This window comes from Triticum urartu, chromosome 2, assembly GCF_003073215.2.
Source record: "Triticum urartu cultivar G1812 chromosome 2, Tu2.1, whole genome shotgun sequence".
In the NCBI taxonomy this organism is placed as follows: Eukaryota; Viridiplantae; Streptophyta; class Magnoliopsida; order Poales; family Poaceae; genus Triticum; species Triticum urartu.
Genome location: NC_053023.1, coordinates 742,797,595 through 742,820,126, shown reverse-complemented (window position 1 = coordinate 742,820,126; position 22,532 = coordinate 742,797,595).

Below are 22,532 nucleotides of genomic sequence, written 5' to 3'. Positions count from 1 at the left end.
ACCAGTTGCAGGGTTGCAACATTGAGATGATGCGGACGTGTTTGAAAAAAAGTACTTTTGCCCTTGGTTTCTAAAAAGAATTGTCAGGGAGAAAAATTGACGTACGACAAAGGAGACATGTACTGCTCGTGAGATCTCGGAGAAGCAGGCCACATGAGTTCCGGATTGCTGCGCAGCGCAGCCCACCACATTCGTTCATTCTGTTGATCATTTTCGCGTCGTTGCTCACGTGTTGCTACATGGCCAGCGTGTAAAGCTGCATGCGCTGCTTAACGTTAAGAACAGTAATGATACTGCGGTAAAAAAAAGAACGGTAATGATACGGTTCAACCGTTTCCTGGCACCAGTTAGGTTTGCCGTCGACGCTTTGTATTAGGGCATCACCAACGCGGATCCGGCCTGCGTCGCTCCGAACTGTGTTGTCTGTTCCGTCGAAGCCATTCAATGTGAGACTATATCTGGGCAAACCCTATTCGGCACCCGTTGAACCCGTTTCTTGATTTTTTGTCCAAAAGGACCCCCTGCCGAACGCTATTGACAAAAAAGACTACCTACGGATAAAATTATAAAAAAAAGACCCCCTCACTAGTGGCGGCAGGCGCGGCAGGCGACACGTGTCACCTGCCACCACACCAGGAGGCGGCGGGCCTGGCCGCCACAGCAGGAGGCGGCCACGCGCGGTATAACAGATTCGGCACAGCGCAACAATCGCGACGTAACGGGCGAGGCCAGGTGGGCCACGCCGCCACTGGGTGAGGCGACCACTGCTGCCCATGCCGCGCCCAGGCCGACAACAGCATCTGCACGGAACGTGAGGCGCGGGCCCTGCCGCCACCGGGTGAGGCAGCAGCGCTGCATGCGACCCGACAGCCCCTGACCCCTGACGGCGCCGATTCCTATGACAGCGACCTAACGGCGCTAATTTCGATGACGGGAAATGTGCTCCTGCTTTTCCCCAGAAATTGCTGCTGCTGCGCGTGATTTCCGCATTGTTTTGCTTTCTGCAGCTGACACTGATGCTTTGTAATTTGGAATCAGATTCCCGCCTGCGTGATTTCCGCTTCTTGCCGACACCCGAGAGCGTTGTAGTTGCTGCGTGTGATGAGACACTGTGATACTGGAATTCGAGGCTGCGGTAGGTGAGTCTACCTCGTTCTGCTGACAATATAGTGCTCCTCTTCTTTATATACGCACAACCGCGGCTGCGCGTACACTCTCTCGAATATCTCTCGTTGCCTTCACTGCCTCTCTACTCTGTCAAAGTCTACAAGAATACACAGAAGGAAATACTTGGTAGAGAAGTGCATCGCTGCACCGAGCGGCAGATGCACGCAGCGCATCTACGGTGCGCAGAGCGTCGCGATGCAGGGCGAGCTGCCTTGCTACTTGGCGTATATAGAGAAACGGGAGAGCGGCATGGTCCATATTGATGTATTTAGATGGACCAACCTGACAGGTCAGTCTGACAAGCCGCTGCTCGTATGACTGTACATAGCAGGGAAGAGGACGGAATACTACCGTTTCATGAGACACTGTATAACGTAAACATTACTTGGCTTTGATGTATTTAAAGACCATGCAACTGCTGGACAGGAACCAGCGAGCGCAGCTGCCTCAGTCAAGCACGCACAAACATCTTTCACTCCCATCCACCCCCCGCCACTGCGCCAAGATGTCCAGCAGTTCATCGTCGGCGTGGCGTCTCCGGGCACCTCCTCCGCCGCTGCCATTGATCATGTGCCCAAGGTGCACCGGGACGAGGACCAGGTGGTTCGTGTCCGGGACGGATCGTAGCCCGGGCATCCGGTTCTACAAGTGCCCGAACCAGGCAGTAAGTATCACGGTACGCACATGCAGCAGAAGATTACTCCACTGTTTTTGTTCCCTGATCAGTTTCTTAACCACGCGCAGGACGGAGGCCCCTGTGATTTTTGGCTATGGGAGGACTAGTACGCGTTCTACATCACCTGGGTTGGCATTAACCTACTCATCGAGGCGGCCGGAGGAGGGAGCAACGTCATGTTCGGAATGGGCCACGCCATGGACGACATACGCAACGTGGCGAGGAACACCATGATGATCTGCTTGCTAATGCTCTTCGTGGTGCTTGCCAAGTCAGCCGGCGGGCAGTACTGAGCAGTGTGGCGTACCACCAGCCATGACGGAGCGCGACCTGATCAAGATTTCTAATTTCTTCTCCCTGACAGTATGGGTTATGTAGTTTACTAGGTTTTGACCGAGGCCATAGTACAGTGCAGTCCAAAACATTTATAATCTCGCACGGCAAATAAATCCATATGCAGCTAATGATCACCCGTGCGGCGTGCACCACACGCATCAGCCAAGGAGTGCAGAGACAAAAATTCCAACGCTCCCACTCGCAAAAAGCGAACCCACAGGTGCGTAGGTGGGGCATGTGCTACACGCGGTAGAACCCAACCCCCAACCCCCAACCCCCAACCACGTTATGTCGTAGAGAGTTAAGACGCTGTACCCACACGCCAAGCACCCCTCGCACGCGCACAGACACAGCAGATCGAAAGCAGTATCCATTAGCAAAACAGAGAAACGAGGGTCTCGCCGGCGGATTCAGGCGACGGAGCCGCCGGGGTTCGCCGCGCAGCGAGGTAAGTTCTGAACCACATCTCCGAGGTCGCCGACATAGCAATCAAACTTTAGCTGAAACATCTCCCCCCGTGCCTCCTCCCCTGCAGTTTTTCGCATAGATCGATGGAAGAAGGAGAACAGCAAGTCAGACGGCAGATCCAGACCCCGGCCACAATGGAAAGAGATGGAGAGCAGGCGGTAGACGAAGGAGAAGCAGCAGCTCCGTCAGGATCGACAAGCAGGTCCACTAAACACACATCTAGGATAGCTATTCAGAAAGTAACAGAGGTCATTGCTGCATTATCGGATTACAAAAGATTCCTTGTTGAGGAGATTGGCTTTGAGGGTGTATTGCGTATCCCCATGATTCAGAAAATCAATCTCAAGTTCAGCAAGTTCCTCATGACCAAGGTGGATGTGAAAGAGCATTGCATCATCCTGAGAGATGGCGGAACGCCAATTACTTTTTATCCAGAGGATTTCCACAAAGTGTTTGGCATCCCATGTGGTCAACGAGACATCCATGGGAAAGATGTAGACATCACATCTGAAGCAATCGAGTTCATCAGGAACTCTATAGGATGGACAGAGAAATCTGATCGCAGCTTAAGTTCGCTCGAAGTGTTCATCGGCAAGGAAATAAACGAACTATCCAGCCGACTAGAAAAGGATTCCTTCAAGATGGCGTTTGTTGTTTTTGTGATGGGCAGTCTGTTCGCACCGTGCACCAAACATGATCACTCAACCATCTACTACTGGGGCGCCATCAAGGATGCGGAAAACATCTCCCTCTTCAATTGGTGCAAATATTCATTCAATTTTTTACTAGAAGCAGTCTGCAAACTGAAGTTGGAAACAGATGCAAACATAACACCCAACCACCTTTCTGGGTGTCACCTTTTCTTTCAGGTAAATCCATCAAAATCACAGTTGGATAGGCCAAATTCACTAAAATAAAAAACCCAAAGTTACGGAATGCTCTTTTTGGCGATTTTGTTTGAAGCTCTGCACTAACATAATGAACATGTGCTTTTCATGTCGATAGGTGTTCTTGCTAGATAATGTTGAACTGGGCATGATGAACTTGAAGCAAACGACAATGCCACGGCTACAATTATTCGACGGGGAGACCCTGAAACGGATGATCCTCGTGTGCTCAGCAAGAAAGCTAGGGAGAACAATCTTCATAGCCCCTGAGGTAACAGCTATGTATGTTTAACCACAACTATCATAGCGCGGCACGTACTAAACTACGCGCAACCTTATGCAGCCAAGACACTGGAATGCCATGTGCTACACATGGCACAACTGGATGAACGAGAAGCATGGCAAGAAGAAAGCAATGGAGCACAAGGCTGAAGGCTCAGCAAATCAGTATGCACTCGTCAGTCACAACCCAGAGACCGCTCGACGGGGAGAGTATACCAATGCGGACACAAGCAACCTTGCATAGACACATAAAAGCAGCATCGAATTCAGCCCCGGCGATTACGCTCGCTGGATCCAGATGCAAAACCCAGAGCTGGTGAGACACAATCCACACCCACCACATACCCAAGACAAAAAAAATCTTTTTTATACTAGGATTGGTGCGGGCCACCTCCACACAACAACCTAACATCTGCCTACATTTTGCAGGTCGCTTCTCCATTAGGATGGGCATTAAAAGAGCACAACGCAAAGTGTGTGCATATCGCAAATGAAATGAGAAGGAACATTGCAAATGAGAACATTCGATTCACAAAATACTGCTACAGGTGTACACTGTCAAACCAAATTTGACAACACCCGCACCCAATGCATCTTATCGCGCTGTCAAACCCGCACCAGGCGTCAGTGGTGCAGGTACTCTCCACCCCCCCCCCCCCACACACACACACACCTGGCCGTGATGACTCTAAAATAGCTGTCCTTTTTTCCACACAGCCTGAACTAAACTGTGTTGTTTATGCATGTTCACACAACGCAGAAGCACCGAGCAGACTCGCACAGCAAATAGTTGGAAGAAGGCTGGAGTTGTCATCTCCATCCTTGAAGCCCGTTAAACGCACCAAACCAGTGGTCTTGACCACCGCCGACCAATTGTCCACAACACCGACTAAGGGCCAAAAGCGAGCAAGGGCAGACGACGCGCCAGGTAATAGGTTGCCAATGTTTTCCTCCATTGATAATATGAAGTTCTCATAGGTTGTCCATGCAAGTACATTATGGCAATAAAATCACCAATGCTCGCAGACGCACCATCATTCGAATTGGACATAGACGGACAGAACGAAGCCAGTACGCCTGTTAAGAAGGATGGAAAGGCCACTCTGATTTCACCTACCTTGGCGACGAAGACACACTCAGACCACCTAGTGGGCCAGCTAATGATGCTTAACGATGAGATTGGAGACACCGAGGGACATACCATCTTTGGTCAAGTCAACGACATGGCTGTAACAAAGATCAAAGCTACCCATATTGGTTTCACCAAAGACCCATGGTCGAGCAACCGGCTGGTGCGCACACACGGGCCGGGCGTCCTAAAAGCCATCAGAGAATGGATGCGATCAAGAACACCCTATGACCTAGCAAGGTAAGCAATAGCAGGTACTTTCCAAAGATAAGCAAGTGTGGAGGGCGCGACGACCCTGCAGCGCCCAGTAGACTAAGCTGACTTGTTTTCCCCCGATGCCATTTTTCACAGGGATTGGGTCACACACCCCGACCCACGGATCATTGCAGTCAGCGGCAATGCCATCAAGTCACAAATATGCGATTGTTCTGAATTGGACCACGAGCTTGGGTCCTTGATCGTCCGGCGAATTGGACAGATGGAGTCACATGCACACCATGCCAGCCCAGACAAACTATATCGGTTGCTCCTCGAGCCCGATTTTGCGGTATGAAATCACAACTACACCACACCGCCCACATTCTTGCCATAGTTCTAGATATATTCTAACCTTTTTTTTCTTATATTGGGTGACATGCTAGTGTCACGCCATTGCAGGGGAAAATACCACAATAATCATGTCAATACAAAGGCAATTCATCGGAAATGAAGTGAAGTGCAACATCGCAAACTGTCGGATGGTAATGTCTCCAGATTTGTTTTCATCCAAATTTCTCTGTTCTTACAGTGGGTAGGACTGCATCAGAACCCAAGCAATGCCGATTCTTGACATACGCCTCACTTCCAGTTTTCTCACCCTATGTAACAGGTTACAATCCCCGCCGTCATGCAACATGGTTGGTGCTGCTTCAACTGGGACATGATGGCCCATGTGATAACCATAATGGACCCAATGGCATACCAGACAGAGGACACAACAAGGAAAACTTGCCTTATGTATGCGGCCGACAAGATACATGACGCTCTTTTGATTGCATTGAAGAATTCTTCACCGAGTGGCACTGCAGCAGACATTCATGGAAGAAGAAGACACCTCTACTGTCTACCACAACATTCACAAGGTATGCATGTTGAAGCCAAACTACTACCCAACACTTGTCCATTTTTTGTCAATCATGTGATCCTTTCTTCCTGACCGCTAGCCATTTTTATGATTCTCGACAACGCGTTTTGTCCACAGGACAGAGAGTGCCCTGTGTGTCGTCCACCTACTAAGACAATTCAAAGGGAATTCACTGGCAAAACCACTTACTAGGGTCAGTACTTCAGAACAAATCACACTAAATAGAAAACTTTATCCAGAGAGACAAATCTAATTACATGACTGGCCATATATACAGGCGTCTATTGCCAACGAAAGGGGCTCTCTCCTCATCGAGCTGATCCACATGGAAGGCAACACCGCCCCTCTGCAGCTAGAAGGACTCGACACCGTCGCCTCCGCTCTGAATGAGACGATGAAAGACTTAGGGGTTTAGGTGTGGCGAAGAGTGTTAGTTCTGATATATATAGGACGGCACTGGATAATAATGTAGAACAAGTTCCCCGTGGTCGCTCATTATGTATCTACTATTAACTATATTTTCTTGTAATCAGCAACATTTACATTTCCCTGAATATCGCAGCGTCCAAACAATAACAATTTGGTAATTGTCGAGATTTTCATTTACTACAATGCAATCTGGTCACTTTACACAACAGAACCACCATCCAGGAGATGGCCCAATTCTAGGTACTGAACCAACTTATCTATTTTCTTCGTTGTAGAATAATTGAACTATGGAAGATGCCCCCAGGACAGCCATGTAATTTTAAGCCAAGTGCCAATCCGCCAAAAGTTTTGTCGTCTGCCCAACATGTCATTTCCATTAAACTCCACATTCGCGCATTTTCCCCGCACCAGAATGAGTGAAGTGGGCACATAACCACCCACAAGCACAACCGCCTGGGGGTGGAAGCGGTTACTGTGCCTCATCCGGCAAATACGTTAGTGCCACCACAAAGCCATAATCAGGTACTGTACACCATCCGGCAACTATGGCCCTGCCACCACCCAGGCAGAATTTTATATATCAAATTATATATATCAAAAAGGCACAAACAAACCCAATCTGTGCGAAAACCTGGCACCCACAGCAGGATCCCCCTGGACGATCTGAAATCGTTATCAATCCTTACGAGCTAAAAGTACAGCCACCTTATTTAACCGAATATAGGAAATAACCAGTACGAGGTGAAAGTACAGCCAACTTGTCTCAATAAAATACCAGTCAGAAATTGGAAAAACAAAACCATAACACTACAGGTAGCAAAGAAGCAACAAACTCGCTAAATATTTTTATGGTTTTATCCGTTCCGCACTGAAATGGTTACAATATTATATGTTCGCAAATACTTAAAACACCCGCCCAACTTGGATAGGAACTGGGCAATACTGATAATATTACAATATATTATGTTTCCCTGTAGGTACGCAAATACTTAAAACACCCGCCCAACTTGGATAGGAACTGGGCAATACTGATAATATTACAATATACTATGTTTCCCGGACCACAATCATCTAGTAGTTGAAGGGGAGGATACACGAAACATACTGTGACCAACTTAAGATAAAGTCCCTGCGTTTGCAATATATGCAAGGGCATAGAGAGTTAATCTGTGGCTTTTTGGGATGACAATCATGCTTCAACACGGCGGGGTAGGTTGCCAGTGTTACCCACCATCGTGAGGACAGCCCGAAGAAGCTTCTTCTTGAGAGCAGCCGAAGAAGACTGCGACAGAACAAAAAGGTCAAGCAAAACATCATACCAAAACATTTTCCATGCCCCACCATAAGATAATTTGCAGCCACGCACCGCAGTCAAGTTCATCGGATGCTGCCCAGGGACAAAGTTGATTATGTGATGCACAACCTGCATAGCCGTGTCAGAGCTGAACCCCAACACAAAAAAACTAGTTGGTTAGAACATATGAAGGCAGAAAGGAACAATTTGTTTTGCGGCAGGCAAAACTGACCTCTCATAGGTGCATGTAGCGTGGAAACAATAAGACCATCCATTGTGTGGCACCTTACCCTCCCCCCAGAACATGTCACCACACTTCACGAATGCATCCAACAGCTCCTCTGCATTCCGCAAGTGCTTTGCTTTCATCTGGCTCTCAGCAGGCTTGCAAATGTTCGGATCGATTACATGAAGAACCCTTCACAGCGTGTCAAAGACATACAGACTCCACCCTTGACCAAGGTACACCACAACCAACCCCTATTTTTCGATTCAGTTAGACTAACAAAGCCAACAAGATAGCTACGAAAAGGCGGTGCTTGATGCAACACATCCACTAAATGGAAGAGGAAAATCTGAGCACTAACCAGTTCACACGAAACTCCCGGTGGTAGTTGGTTGAACATTGCGCGGACATCCGCTCTCCTCCAGTACCCCCTAGTGTATGAAACTTTGAACTACAAGCAGAACACATTTAAACTTCATCCAGACAACTGCTACTAAACAAAGCCAACGAAAACAAGTTAATTGATGTGGACACAGACTCACCGCCCAATCAGGCCCAATGATCAGTCTCCCTGATGCCGGGGGGCAGATCCCCAAACGCAGAATGGAGTCAAGGCCTTTTTGGGCAAGTGTTTTATCGACGTAGAACTCTTCCAGCACCTCCTCACCAGTCATCTCAATGAGATATGGGCGCCCATGCTTGAACCACACCCTGCACACAGATCAAAATCCATTTTGCTCATGCTATGCAGATTTTTGCAGAGCGCACACACGCGCTGGTTATTTGATCAACAAATATGTCGAAACAAGTGTCCACCATGTTTGCACATACCTAGATAAATCATTGACCGATGAATCCATGGCCATTGCATAGAAACGCTCATCTCTTCTCCGCCCCTCCATCTCAGAAATAGCTACTCCAACCGGGTTTGCAATCGAGTAGTCAGTAGTCATCCTTGAGCGTTTATTTGGCGGAGCTACAGCAAACCACCCAAACAAATTGCTCTGCGTGAGTGCTGGACACACATGAAAACATGAGGGTTAGTACAGGGGATTAAAAGCCACCATAACAATCACTTGGGTGGAAAACAAATAACTGATAATAAAATAGGGAGATAGAGACACAGTCGGGGAGGGAGGGCCACATACCGGGGGGGGGCGCGAAACTGCAGGTTGTTTTCTGAATGGGGAAGGACCAATGGTTAAATTTGTGTCGACGGGCATAGGGTTCATCGGTCCAACAAATGGTGTCCCATTAATGAAATCACAAATGTCATTCGCCAAATTCAAATCAAGGCGCCTGGCCACATTACCTACAAAATAGACAGCGACAGCAACACCCCGCCCCTCAGTAACTAAATAATAGTTAGGAATTAGCTTGTTTTTATACATTTTGTTGCACATGAACTCAGATAAGTTTATCCAGTTGGAAGCTTACCAATTCCGACACTGGTTGAACCAACTTCCCTCAATGATGTCCTGCGGTTCAAGTCAAGGCTATCTAGGCTTGGGAACGGTCCAAAGAGCGTCCGTGCATCAGGGATCACATCGCTCTGCCCAGTATTACCACCCGCGCTTCCACGAGCGTGCACAACACCTACACACACATTAAAATGCACGCTTGACCACCCCTACTGGCTGACATTCTCATATAGCATGATTTAGCAAGTAGATATCAAAAAACTAATAGACTCACCAGTGGCAGCACCCAAGCTTGATAGTAGATCCGTGCCAAGCCGCTTCCTAATATTCGGGTTCACGGGCCTAGAAGTTGATGGACCTGTCACAAAGGACAATTTATGCCGGTTTGCCACAAGCCATCACAACAAATAACCAACTAAACCCACACAAAGCTGACAACAGCACATACATACCTTCTGCCTCTGCTACATGGCTTTTCCCTTCGACATCAGGCACAGCACCCGTGTTAGAATCTGAAACAAAACCGTTAGGCAAGCCTTTTTTTGAGATGGAATATATCAAAATGATGTCAAAGGAGCAAGTCTCACCATGACTATTAACAAAGGAAATCTCACCACCAGCTACCCTCAGCTTGAAATCAGCCACCTTTGAAACCGCACACCCGATCATCTCATTACAGGAGTTGACATTGTTTGCGTTACGACAGTCAATCATCGCAAGCAAGCTGGTCATGCAAGACTCAGCATGGTTCCTCAAGTTCATATTCTCCTCAGTAATAGACGAGATGTGTGCATTCATTACTGCACTCAAATAGTCAACCACCTGGGGGAAAAGTAGATCATCCCATTAGTGATTATGCACAGTAGGGAGCGGCAAGACACGCCGGCAGCAAAATATATATGATTCTGTGCCATAGATTGTACCTCAGTCTGCCACCCGGCCACTTCAAACAGTGAAATGACAGTTTCAGCTGGGGCAACAACTGGAGCAGCGTCAACGTCCACAACAGGAGGCAACCCCTGGTTCGCCGAGTCCCCTATGGCGACACCTTCACCGACAGACCTTATCTGGCAAGGGGATGCAGATCAAATGGGTATAATAAAACATCAGGGGGCAAGCATATGTGCAGAATTCATATTGATGCAAAACATCTATCCCATATGACAGTAATTGTCTACTCACCCTCGCCTTGCCGTATAACCTGTGTCCACCAATACTTCGACGATCAGCGTCCAAACCAGCGAGCAGCTGGAAGTCCTCAGCCTTGTACAATGTTATGCGGGGATGCCCTGGTTGCAACCCCCGCCCAGCCACCATTGCATCAAATGTGATTACCTGGGACAGTACAGGAGGGAAAGCAACAATTCAGCCTTATGGGATAGGTATGCAGAAAACGCGGCAAATGTATATGAAACATAGTATGTGAGATGAGGCTACCTGAGGAACCATCAGGAACCCTTGCAACTGAACCGTCGTCGCCCCAGCATTCAGATCATCGTGCATCTTAGTCACACCAGCCATGATAACAGCTTTTATGTATCCACAGCAATCAAACTCAAACATCTTCGATGGATCACGCACATCAACGAACACCTCCGGGCTGATCGGGTCGTCCTTCCGATTCACTCTAGGATTGAACAAGCAAGCAGTGCAGAGGAGAGAAAATGCAGCACATTGCCGGTTGGACTCAAAATCGGCACTTAGATCCCCTGGGGAAGCAAGCACAGACCGCAGCATTTGCAAGCTAATCTTATCCAGCATCTCATCTAGTCCCAAACCGGCACACACGTCCCTGAAGATATCACGATCGACGCAGCTCAGCTCATGGGGGAAGGGAATATCCCTGTCACTCGTCCCCCGACCTACTACATCCCTAACAGCGTTAGCCGTCACCGGCCGAGAACTGCCATCACCGAGCTTGACTATTTTCCTAACCGGATCTATCCTAGTAGCATTCCAGAAACTGTACTGACGGTCTATGTTCACAAGTCCAGGGAGTGACAGCATGGCGCCAAGGCCCCTCTCAACGAACAGCTTTTTTGCGGTTCTGTCAGGGCAGCAACGACTTCATTCACTATCCTAGGGGCTAGGTAGCTCCGAACCTGGATCTTGCCACAGTTTGCATCTGACTCGTTGCTTGGATCGTCGTCTGCGCCCACCGCCGGCACGAGGGAAGCAGTGTTCGTGCCTGGCACAGTCGTAGAGCTGCTGCCGGTCGCCGCGCCGATTGAGCGCGTCCCAAGACGCGACATGGCAGCAAACAAGAACTGCAAGTGCGAACAAGTGTGCACAAACCAGTCAAAACAGATGTGGGAGCGAGCAAGCCAGCGCCAACATAGAGGTGGTGAGGCGAAAGACGATACCTTGCGTTTGTCGGCCTGGCACTTGGATCCTGATGGAGTACTCCTCAGCGGTGGGATGGGGAGGGAGCAGGCTGGGCGAGGTTGGAGGAGAGCGTTGCTGACGAGAAGTGAAGCTCTTGGGGACGGGGTTGCAGCGTATAACCCCTCATCTGCTTTTGCAGCAGAGGCGCTAGCAACATGGCTTTTGGAAGAAGACAGAGCGAGAAGATTTGTGTCTGAACACTGTTCGTCATGCATGTCAAGGAACCTTGCATTACTACGCCTGCCCAACCACACCAGTGCATCATCAATCCATTTCCTCCCCTACGATTTTCTGAAAGGTTACTTTTGCATCTACCAAAAATACATGAGTCCAGGCGCGGCAGTAGATGGAAACGCTCACAGCAACAGACACATGGTAAGCAGCCGTCAGTTGAAACACGCACAAACAATCGTTGCTATGCGAGGCGTCCAGACGAGAGCACGCGTTGAAACTGATCCCACATTACTTCGCTTGTGGAGGCGCATCTGCACGCAAGGACGTACCGGGCCCGGTAGCGTCTAATCAGCCGTTGCGGCCGCGCAGTACGTCGAGTAGCTGCTCGTAGCTGTTGCGGGAGAGCAGAATAGATGCTCGAAAATGCCATCATGGTGCGCATGCATGTGTCTGCACCGTATCACCGTGCGAGATAAATATCGATCAACGCGCACACGCAGTTGATTAGAGAAACTACAACCGGGTGACCCATTTCGTCCGCACGCGTCCGTTTGTGTCGGCGTAGACAGGGAAATTGATGAAATGCGCCGACCCAAACGAAACCGAACCTCCACATTTGAGCCGGACTTGCTGCGGCGCGGGCACGAGACGAGCCTCCAACATTTTCATACATTTCCCCCGAAAGCATCCCACCCGCGCGCGCTCCCTGCTCCCGCCCGGATACATGGACGACCACCTCATATCCGCCGCCGGCCTCACCCACCTCGCCTCGTCCGGCATGAAATATGCCAATTCGATGATGAGGAAGTGCCGGAGGCACGCACCGGACGCGGGGGGACGAAGCCATAACAGTGGCCGCCGTCGTCGCCGCCATGCACCTGGACGTCAAGGGTGCCCACTCCGCGGTGGCACGAGGGAGGCGATGTACATGCTAGGGTTAGTTGCTGGCTAGCATGGCCTAGTCAACACTACACCACCCCCTCCCCCCGAGCGTGGTGGCGCCAACCACGTCCCGCGCCTCCCCCGATAGACCAAAATGCCGCAACGGTGCCAGAGCATGGAGACCGCGAAGGCGGATCTCAACACCCGTGACGTCACCGTAGAAGGGCGTGTTTCGAAATGATGCAGGCCGACACACCCTTTTGGTATGCCGACAGGCGTGCTGGAATGACAACGGGGGGCATGATGGCCCGCATGACCCTTGTGGTGTTTCTCCGAGTAACCATGATTTCCGGCATTGGTTATCGACGTCGACACGCGCCGCAGGCATTATATGGCTGCGGCCCCATTTTCTAAAAAACGGAGCGGACGGCGGGAGGGCGTCCGACACGAGAGGGGAAAACGGAAAAAAGCACAGTCCATTTGGGTCGCATTGAAAGAGTTGCTCGTAGCATGTTTCCATCGAGAAGTATATTTGAAATTTACCTACCTTTTATTCCAGAACAGACGTACAACACATTTTTTCGGATAAATCAAACACAAAGACCGACATACAAACAGCACACACACATAAGACAAGATCCTAAATTACTAAACAGGTGCATTTAAGCCAGAGCTGTTCGCTTCGTCTACGTCCCGGTCAGGTTTAAAAGCAGTGGTCTCGTCGTACACACCGGACGAGGCATCCCCTGCTTGCGAGCAGGTCGCACGCAAGCCGCCGCCTACGTTGACGAGGGGGTCGTGGTCCCCGACCTGATCGTACACCAGGTTGGTTGCCGCACCCTGGCCCGTGCAAAAATGGAAACATTACTTGTTAGCACGGAGACAGAAAACATAGCAAATACTGATAGTTTATATGCAGATGGATAAGTGTTGGAGAAAATGTGTCTCAGAAGAAGATGTATTTTTTCGATTCAGGGTTTTTTCATGTAGCAGTGGATGAATATATCACCTTGCTCGTCGCCGCGTTAGCCAGCGCAGGGACTGCCCTGCGTTGGCGCCTCAACAGCCGCATGCTCTCAGAGCCGACGCCCTGCGCTGGAACCGGACGTGCGGGCGAAGCAGGCAGCTGAAACCAACTACAGAGGAGAAAGCTACAGGGGGCGCCATGCAGATCTGGGATATCTACGACGGCTAAATGACAGAGGAAGGAGAACCAAAGTGAGGAAGAGGTCGACCAGTGGAGAAGAGCTGCCTACCAGCATCACCCAGCCATTGGTTTAAATAGCCCACTGGCGATTCCCCCCCCCCCACACACACACACACCCCCAGCCCCACAACAATTCAAAATTTGAAAAACCGCAAGCACGAATATACGGCTCTACACACATACCCGAGCCATCAATTCTGGAACGGCCGCAGCATATGCGTACGACTGCACAAGTTGTTCAAAAGGTAGGCACATATCATAATTCCAGATGACAAAAACAAGCTTCCATCTACAGCAAACCACACAGCGAGCTAGGATGACGTTTTTTAAACCAAACCACCTCACAGCAAACCCAAATGAGTCTTAAGTAGATGAAATTAAACAATACTTGAAAAGTTAACAAATCTACAGCGCGCCCTGAGGCTCCGAAACTAAAACACCGAAATAACAGCTAAAAACAGCAACCTACGTCTAGTCCCCCAAAGACACACACAACGTTTATTAGAATTACAAGCCAACATTCCTAACAAGCAGAAAACATAATACTCTCGACTGATTCAATCAAAGTTTGCATCATATCATGAAATGGACATCACTCCACTGGTCCGTCGCGAGGCCTCTTCACAAACGGCAACACTAGGTTGAAACAACTTGTTTTCTTGTGCCCAGCCACACCGCAATTGCCACATGTAGGGATTTTGCGGGGTTTCTTAGGAAGGTCCCCCCTGCGGGGGCACGTCGTGCTCTTGTGCCCTTTCTCTCTACAAACTGTGCAAAATCTTGATCGCGCGTCTTTGATCTCATATCCAGGCTTGTCCCTCGCCGTTGTTGGCCTACCCTTCTGCTTCTTCCTATCAGGGGCCAATAAAGTGGATAATGGATGCCTGGAATCAGCTCCCACAGAGACAGATCCAAGGCCACATTCCGTTGAGATGAACATCTCAGAACGCTCATCTTCTTGATGCGCGCCATCTGCCATCATAGTCATGGTTGGATTGGCTGACTCTCCAACTTGGGTTTGGTCAACCAAACTTTTCCCATCTTTGATCGATGCCAAAATGGTCAATTCAGCCTTGCCTGCAATTAAAATGTCCATTACTCTATCGAATGCATCAACATTGCTGTCACCGAGCTGCACAAACTCGAGTGCTGTCAGGTGCAGTGTAGTATGCCGGTAGGATGACAACCGCGGAGGGCCTTGATCTTTCTGGTAATGGATGAGGTGAAGCGACAAGTTGTCGCGGGCATCTATTGTCCATCGCTTCATTACATGAAAGCTAGGTATCTTCTGCACCCCCATATGAAGAAGAACCTGGATGTAAAGGCAGGTCGGGTTGTTGGATAACATTCAGACATGAAGATAAAAAGATGGGCCACAATTTTTTTTAATTGAAGGAATTCGCATAGAGGCGGTAGAGTCAGGGATAACCTTGATAGCATGGCAACAAAGCATCCCCATGTGCTCAAACAAGCCGCATTCGCATGTGTACCGAGCGCCACCTTCATGGACATCGACAGCATGCATCTCGCGGCACCACTTCTCTCGCTTCTCAGCTTCAATGTGCCGCACATGGTACCTCGTGCCTCGTTCGACTTCCTCGACATCATATCTTCCCGCACGGTACAAAGCCTGACCAAACATCTCAAACATCGTCCGGGTGTACACCTGGCTCGCATGCTCTTCCAGAGGGAAATTGTATCGGAGAACTACACTGCCCTGCCAGGAACCAGCCGAAACTTGTTAGCAAAAAAGACAGTAACTCACGGTTAAGTTCTGGTCGCACATACCAGCCTTGTTCTCTTCTCTTGGAACCCTTCTTCAGTTTCTCGGTCGAACTACAACTTGTTGTATTGTTTCACAAATAGGTTCATGGGGCAAGCTGGGGGAATGTAGCCCTTCAACAAATGGTTCGCACTTTCGCTCCTTTGCGTACTGGTTTGCTTCGCACAGAACTTGCCACTAAAATAAGGTTTTGCCCACTTGTGCCTAACCTCGAAAATCTAGATCAGGAAGGTGTTGTTGTGGAGCTTGTATCTGTCAAGCAGTTCAGCCCAAGCGGCTTCGAACTCATCAATAGTTAGCATTTCATTGACAACCTTGTGCAACGCCGCCCTAAAATCACTCCGTTTCGTGTAATGCGGCCCGAGGTGCTCTTTCGCCTTCAGAAGCACATGCCACTTACACCAGCGATGTGTGGTACCAGGCATCGTTTGTTCTATAGCGACCTCCACAGCCCGCGCTTGGTTTGCAAATACCAAATCTTTGTCAGGCTTCATACCAAATGCAAAAAAAGATAAATCGGGGGAATGGTGCGGTAGTAAACCAACCGGTTAGTATTGTTTTTGGAGGCCTACCACCCATCAGTCTAATAAACTCGGTGAATACCCAATTAAAACTCTCAATTGTTTCTTCCCTCATCATGACCCCCCCATGATGATGCTCTGGAAGTGATTGTTCACCACCACAAACAACCCGAAAGGCATGTCATATAGATTTGTCTTGTAAGTTGTGTCAAATGTTATGACATCACCGAAATTGTGGTAATGCATCTTGCTTCTACCATTAGTCCACAGCAGGGTTTTTATCTTGCTTTCTTTATCAACCTCAACCACATACGAGAACTCTGGATCATTTGACACCAGCTCGGAGAATGCATCCATAGTCTTGCGTACATCATCGTCTGCCTGCTCCCTACTAAGCTTTCCACAGAAAGTTCTAAGGCACCTCTTCGTAAACGGCACATTCTCCATTCTCCCAAACAGACTGCCAATGATGCTGTACACCTTCCCCAGATTAACATTGTTCTGCCGCAACTGCTTCACAAGGTCCTTGGTGTACGTGTCAATGCGCCGGTGTGATGGCCAGTGCAGCTTCTCCGCACAAGTCCGAAGGAGTTCATGGTTGTGAGGAGCACGGTTCTCCGATACATACCATCCCCCGTCATCCGTCCGGTGCAGACGCAGCATGGCGGCACAATTGCTCCTCATGGACGAGCTGTTCTCCCTCTCTGGTTTGCCCTGCAATTCATTTCAACAGGAAATTCACCCAAAAAAATGTCAGCTACCTTCTGCAGAAAACAAGTTGCACTTTCTCGACTACACACTCAAAAGCACGAAAAGAAAAACCAAAACCAGGTAAGTATCTTACAGCACAACCGCATACGATCTCCTGCATACGCTTGGTCCCATTGACATTCTGCCTGCTCTTGCCGTAACGAATCCCAAAGCCAGCTTCCCACGAATAAAGATTGTAAAATTCATACGCCTCTGGTAGAGAATCGAAAATTATGCCAAGCGTGGGGTGGACAACTACATCAGTCCCCCTGTCAGCAAATCCTCTTATGGCAGCTTCTAGTGCCGGCACATGATCAACTACTACCGACCGCTCGTCTGGTCCTTGTGGCCCTCTTGCCCTGCCAACATTAGCAGGAGAACAGGTAAGGAAAACATGAAAGCATGCCGGCATTGGGGATAACTTCTTTTCATTTCAATTTTGCATTTTCTTTTTCATTCATAAAAATAAATAAGTCGTGGCCAGTGTGACGGAAAGTGTAATGAAAACGGGACACCATTTCCCCTGGAACTAACCCCTGCAAGGACACTGGCTTAGTACTACGCAATTCGCGGTTTTCGCGGAAACTAGGTTAACCTGAGCATTACTTGTAACCACCCTCAGCTCATGTCCCCAGCTTTATGTGTTCGTGATAGGAAAATATAAAACCCAGCTAGACTAATGCACCGATTCGCCAAGGTTGCCCCTACTAGTCTGGATTCAGATTATCGAACCAGTGATCAAAACTACCGCAGGCTGGTTGTCCGGCCAACATCCTGAAAGTGGATCGCAAACTATAACTGAACAGAGTGCAATTGCCAACGCCTTTCACTCCAGCAAGACCACTGTTGCCTGGGAGCTGCAAATTGGGGAACTTTGTGGTAATATATTGCTATCCTGGCTATGTCAGGCTAAAGGCCTTAATCGTCATACTTTCACGCCTTTCATTAATCCCATATAATACGTGTTGCAAAATGACGCGATCTAACTACAGAAGATACCACCCCCAGCATGAGTTCACACCAAGGCATGTACAAAATATACTAAATCAAACCAGTCTTGGTTCAGATGTTGCAAAGATTGAAATCCGTCAGATAACTAATGTCTAGATGCACGTATGCCTTGCAATCGATAAAAATGGTTTTGGCACGAGCGTAAGAACATCAACGATATACCTGCGCTTCCAGCCAACTCTGATGGTGGTGCTTGCGGCTGCTCGGGCATAGTGAGTGGAGGACTGTACCGAGTTGCATGAGACGACGGGCGGCGCCGACCCAGCGGCGCTCCTAGACGCCACATCGCCTCCACCAGAGCTGAAAGTGGTACAGGACCCGCCGGAGAACTCTACATCAGGAGAACCCCTCTCTGCCCCCCGCTGCGCGCCCCCTGATCCGGCGGACGGATGTCAGGAGAGAACGCTCGCATGACTGCATCCGGGGAGCCTACGACCGAGGCGGCCGCCGCGGCGGCGCCGCCGCCCGAGATGGACGCCCCCAAGTGCGCTCCTGGATCTCTGGCCGCCGACGTCGATCTGCAGCACCGGCGAGTGTAGCAACATCGTTAGTTGTATACTATATGCCAACTGCAAAAATTATAAAGGAACAGAGATCTCACGCACCCAGATTCTGCGCCGCTCGCCGGCGTCGCCGTTTCGGAAATCGCCATGAGCAGAAAATGACGAACCACGGGGTGCCACCACTGTCTGCGGCTCGTCGCGGTCCTTCGCGCAGATGTGAAAAGGGACCCCGTGCTAGACGTAGGACAAGGGCCCAACCTGGTCACACTCCACCTAGCCAGGGCCCGCCTGTTAAAATTAATAATGTATCGCCCTGCACGCTCTAAGCGGACTGGCCCTCGCGTACGTCAAAACAGTACGAGGCGACCCCGCCGAAAGCGACGTGTGCGCTGTATTTGCGTGTATCCATCGATTGTATGCCTGTTTAATTACTTTCACGTTTTCTTTGCACACATCACCTCGCGCGCCGCGGCCGTCGATGCGCTGCGTGCATCTGCCGCTGCGTGTAGGAAGGCCGCTCTCATACTTGGTAGCCACTTTCACTCGTGATTTTGGCCGATTTAGAGATGGTTTTCGAAGATGGTGAAGTTGAAGAAAAGATAGATTAAGGTAAGATCTATCCATTTTTGTTGGTTTTGTTTGCATGCATGATGTTTTTGTTCTGTTTGATTAGTTCCTAAGTGTGTATTCTATGTTGTTTTAGGCATTATTTCAGCACTTGGAGGAGTCATTTGGAGTTTCTGGAGTAGGATTTGCCGTGCTAAGTGAAGTACGAAGGGGGAGATCAAGGTATGAGCTTTGCAATACATGGATTTTTTTGTGATGCACGGTGGTAAATAGTTAGTCATTTAGCTCGTCATTAGCTATGTGCTGTTAGTGCTTAGAGGTTAGGAAAAAATTCAAACGACAGATACAACATTTAAACTATTTTTTGATAAGAGTAGGTTGAAGATGTTGTATCAATGTTAGTTGCGTACATTTGTATTGACATGCGAGAAGCTCTTAATACGGTAATTAAGAAAAAATTGCACTGTAATTGTTCATTGCATGTGGTATGCTATTTCATGTGGTATGTTTATTAATAAGTCTATGGTTAGGAAACTGTAGGTCTACTTTGTTATGTCACAATAATCTAAATTTTATATGTTAAGATTAGGTGGTAATGTACTTAATGATATATGTAATTAGGTAAAATAATTCATCTTAGTAGCAAACAATGAGGAGATGACGTGATTGAAGAAATTGTGTTACCATCTTCGCTATCCCTTTTGAGATTATGACCACATACATGCAAGTGCTATTTTCATACTTTTGATAGCAGAAAGAAAAATCCGTGTGTAATATTGATGTTCATGTGATAATAGGTTGACTCCGTTCATATATTACTGGTGACGGATATTTATTCGAACTATTTGGACGCTTAATTGCATTTGCAAGCACATCCATATTGGACCTAAGGTATAAAATGACGCCGTAATTTTGTTAATATTTTTTATATTGATGTACTGTCATGCCGCTGCAAATATTATTATTTGTAAATAAATGAATTTTATCGTATGATATGAAAAACATTATATCATGCCGGAAGAAATTAGATATTTTACTCATATGATATTAAAATGTTATTATCGTAATATTATGTTTAGTGGTTGTTTGGATAGCGAGTACTTACCCTCAGTTTTGTCATAACCTGTTGTAAGAAAATTATGTAGAAAACCATATTTTACTAATAGTCGTTTTTTCAGAAGCTAAGTTTTTGCATGTTACGAGAACTATTTTAGGATATTTTTGGGGTAGTTAGAGAAAAGCAAACAGAGTTTTAGTTTGTTACGCTCGTAGACGAGTTAGAGAAAAATAGATCTTTAAATACCTGTTAACCAAACAACCCCTTAAAGTCTAAGCAAATGATTCTAAAAACAAACCGAATATTTATAACGAAAATACGGTTATTATTTTAGTCGTAAGATATGTAAATGTTGTCATCGTTACTAAATGTTCAGTTACTAATTATTTGAAATGTAAACATGTATGTTGGTTAGGTACTATGGAAAATTTAGTAGTGTACTATGGGAACGTCTTACGCGACGGTCCATTCGGGGTGGATGTGTCCTTGTGCGAGTCGACTACAGTTGTAGTGAGAGACATTGTCAACGTGGGTTACGCAGTTGTTAGAAGGTGCATCCGAGCGGTGTTTGGCCCAGGGATGCAGGGAAAAAAATAACAATGGAGGCCTTCGTTGTTGATGGAGGAAATGATGGGACAGTTGCCCGTTGGGGTTTGCGGCCTGTCACAGGTGATCGGTCGTGGGGGTCGTACATGAGGTTTGCAAGCAATCCCAATAACTCAATGTATGGTCAGCGGATGGTGTATGTGGAGTTCATTTCAGTCACTGATGTTGCCGGATGCAGTAGCAGGGGTGGTGAGGTCGAGTTGGCCATCACACCAGCCCCTAGCATCGGCCCATCGAAACCGACGGGCGGCCAGCCTGTGTATGACACAGGATATTGGTCTGCGGCCGTTGACATGAGCGAACATGTGGAGGGATTGCCGGAGGCGCTGGATGATGATGATCATTCTTCTGCGTCTTCGGAGTCAAGCGGAGAAGAAGATGTTCCTCCTCAGAGGGCGGTCGCGGCGGCACTGCAACCTGGGTTTTTACAGGATATGAGCATCACCAACAAATTTCACTCTGCTTCTGGCCTAGGAGCGAGAAGCCTGGAGGTTGGGCAAGTTTTCCCAGACAAGAAGTCTGCTTACCAGGCAATGGGTAGCTATGCAATCGGCATCCACCGCCAGCATAGAGTGAAGCAGTCTGATAAAAAAGAGTTGAAGGTCATATGCATCCACACCGCGAAAGGTTGTCGCGGAAGAGTTCTCGCTAGACTGAAGCCTGGGGTATGTCAGTCATGGCATATCACAAAAATAGTGGAGCATACCTGTGAGCAAACTAGGACTCTTTCAGATCACTGCAATGTGACAGCAAAATTTGTGGCACAGACGATGGAAACAATTGTGCAGGGAAGCCTCAAGATTAGTGTTAGGGCTCTGCAAAAAGATGCAGAGGATCTAATTGGATTCCCTGTTAGCTACAGCAAGGCTAGGCGTGCGAAGGGAAATATATTCAAGAACTTGTATGGTACCTATGAGGAGGCATATTCTTATGCCCCTAGAATGCTTCATCAAATAGCAAGTGCTAATAGGGGGACTCAAGTTTGGGGGAGAGAACGTCCAAACCCAATGAACCCGGGTGAGCTAATCTTGGACTGCTTATTCTGGGCATTCACCCAGACTATACAAGCCTTCAGGCACTGTCACCCGGTATTATCTGTTGATGGTACCTTTCTCACTAGAAAGTACAAGGGCACACTATTGGTGGCGATTGCAGCGGATGCAAATAATCAGCTTCTTCCTATTGCATATGCATTGGTCGAGAGCGAGAACAAAGATAGCTGGTTGTGGTTCCTGAGCTGCGTGAAGATTGGTATCGTGAAAGAGCGTAAAGGTGTTTGCATCATCTCTGATCGCAACACTGGATTATTAAGCGCTCTTGAAATAATTAAGGCATCGGAAGAAGAGTGGGGCTGGCCCGATCTAGAGGGAAGGTGGTGCATGAGGCATTTGGCAGCAAACTTTTACTCCAAATTCAAAAACAAGGATTGGTTCAAGTTATTCAAGAGGATGTGCATGCAAAAAACTGAAGCCAAAATGAATGTGATCTGGGCAGGTATCAATGGTGAGATCGACCGCGCGGCCTTGCCGCAGAGAGAAGACCAGAGGGGTCGTAGGACGCCCATAAATTTGAGCCGGTGGATCCGCGAGAATTGCCCTCATTTGCACAAGTGGGCGCAGGCTCACGACACCGGGGCTCGGTATGGAAT